The sequence below is a fragment of the Pteropus vampyrus genome, unplaced genomic scaffold, assembly GCF_000151845.1.
Source record: "Pteropus vampyrus isolate Shadow unplaced genomic scaffold, Pvam_2.0 Scaffold213, whole genome shotgun sequence".
Lineage (NCBI taxonomy): Eukaryota > Metazoa > Chordata > Mammalia > Chiroptera > Pteropodidae > Pteropus > Pteropus vampyrus.
Genome location: NW_011888994.1, coordinates 3,501,500 through 3,503,755, shown reverse-complemented (window position 1 = coordinate 3,503,755; position 2,256 = coordinate 3,501,500). Strand labels below are relative to the sequence as shown.

The 2,256-nt window shown below is 51.4% G+C and overlaps 1 pseudogene; it reads left to right on the top strand.

The window, feature by feature from the left end:
- Positions 1 to 1,411: 1,411 nt before the first annotated feature.
- Positions 1,412 to 1,530, top strand: LOC111747170 (annotated as a pseudogene).
- Positions 1,531 to 2,256: the final 726 nt, after the last annotated feature.

Sequence of the window (2,256 nt, the reverse complement as noted above, 5' to 3'; positions counted from 1 at the left end):
TTTTCAGAGGAAAATAGCTGCAACTGGCCACTAATTCTGACTTCAGGGAGACATGGGAGGGTCCTGAGACTTGGGGAAATGAAAGCCTCTTAGTACCGAGAGGCCCACCTCCAGAGCTATAGCCGCCCCTCTGCAGAAGCAGGGATCGGAGGTAGGTAGAGGCAAGCCATGTGTAGATCGGATCCATCCCCCATGCCCCACAAGCCAAGCTCCATCCCGAACCCAGCCCCAAACTGTCCAAACTCCTGTTGCTCCCACACCTAGCACTGTCACCCCTGGCCATGCCATCCAACTCTGCTGCAATCGGGACGGTTTGCAAAATGCCTGCTAGCTCCCGCTTTGTCACCATCTGAGGTTAGGACTGTACTTGGGAGATAAGCTCAGGCCCCACCCGCCTGTCCCGAGTGAGACTGCTGGCCTGCTGCAATCGGGACGGTTTGCAAAACCCCTGCGAGCTCCAGCTCTGTCACCATCTGAGGTTAGGGCTGCACCCCAAGATAAAGTCTAGCCCCGCCTACTGGCTCTGCCTTCAGACCTCTCAGGCAGCAGGGCTAAGAGACAGAGAGCTCCTGGGGAGCCCACCCGAGGTCTGGAAGCCTCACTCAGGCCCAGAGAAGACCCAGTCCTCTCCTCCCTACTTCTCCCCTCCGTCCCGGCCTCGCCTTTCACACTGTCCTCATCTCCATCCTCCCCGCTCACCTTCCCTGTTCTCTCACCTTCCATCTTCTATCCTCACTTTTCCTCCTCCCACAGCTGCCGCCTATCCTCTCACCACACTCATTCATTCATTCATTCATTCATTCATTCATTGGCTCAAAAAATACCTAATAGCACCTACTCCAGGCCAGGTACTTTGCTCGTTATGGGAACTACAGATAATCAAGGAGGACAGTCCCTGCCCCTGTGGGGCTTACCAATTCGTGAGGTGGACAAACAGGATCTCACACATAAATGTCATTCTCAACTGTGAACAGTGCTATGTGGAAAAAGTAAAAAGGTGGCCATGACAGATATTTACAAGGGCATCTGATTTAAATGTGTCAAGAAAGGCTTCTTTGAGGAAGGAACACGTAAGCAGGTATTGAAAAGGTGAGTAGGAGTTAGTCTGGCAAAAAGCAGGGTTCCCAACAGAGGGAAGTAGACGCAAAGGCCCCACACTGCAGGTTCTTCCTAGTCCGTGACAGAGGCTGGGGAGGTGCCAGCACACTAGACTGAGGGGGGAGATGAGGTCAGAGAAGGGCTGAGGCAGCATCTCACCCTGATGGGAGGAACATCAGAGGCAGGAATGACTCCAAAGGAAGAACACATTTCCTTTCCTGACAAGAAAGAAGGGATGGCAGCAGACACAGATACAAACAGGTTTGTAGCAGGCTGAGGCTGGCTTGTTCCACTGTGAAAGAAGAGGTGATTGGGCTATGGCCATGCTACCCTGAACAAGCCCGATTTCGTCTGATCTTGGAAGCTAAGCAGAGTCGGGCCCGGTTAGTACTTGGATGGGTGACCACCTAGGAAGACCAGGTGCTGTAGGCATAAATAATAAAAAGAAATAAGGGACTGTAAGCTGACAAAGTCCTTGCAATCTGTGAGGTCGACCAAGGGTTGCCTCGCCTAAAAAAAAAAAAAAAAGAAGAGGTGACTGCAAGTGACTGAGCAGGAGGCTCAGAGAAGGAGGCTTGAAGGAGTAAAATCCTGGAGAGTGAAAGAGGGAGCTGATTGCCGAGATTTCTGACTCAGGAGTGCCCAGCTGAAGTCAGTGGTGAAAATTTTAGAGTGACAACAGTCTGTCCTCTGGGGAAATTTCCTTCAGTGGTTCTTAGCTGCTTGGGAGCAAGTGGGGCTTACCCAAGGAGGCAGGATGGACAGGACAGACTGGGAAGGGAAGCTGAAGGCACTTACAAAAGAGCGATTTAGTGTCGAACCTAGAACCTACGGAGGACAAGGAGAGATGAAAAGACCGGAAGGGCCAGTGGTTCTTCAATGAGCTTGTAGAACAGCTGCAGTGAGTCTACTTGAGCAAACAAACCATAAGGAAAGGAGATCGTATCAGAGAGTGGGATGTTTGATTCAGTTATTTCATAGGTGCTGCTGTTTCTGGTGATGATAAGGTTCCGGGCATGACTCTAGGAGTGGTTTGCTAAGATGGAATGGAGAAGAATGTTAGCGATGAAAGGGTGAAGGAACTGAGAGGTCAGCATGCTGGATGGAGCAGCCCTATGGAGGATGCCCCACCTAGGATGACTGCTCTGCTCAGCTCTC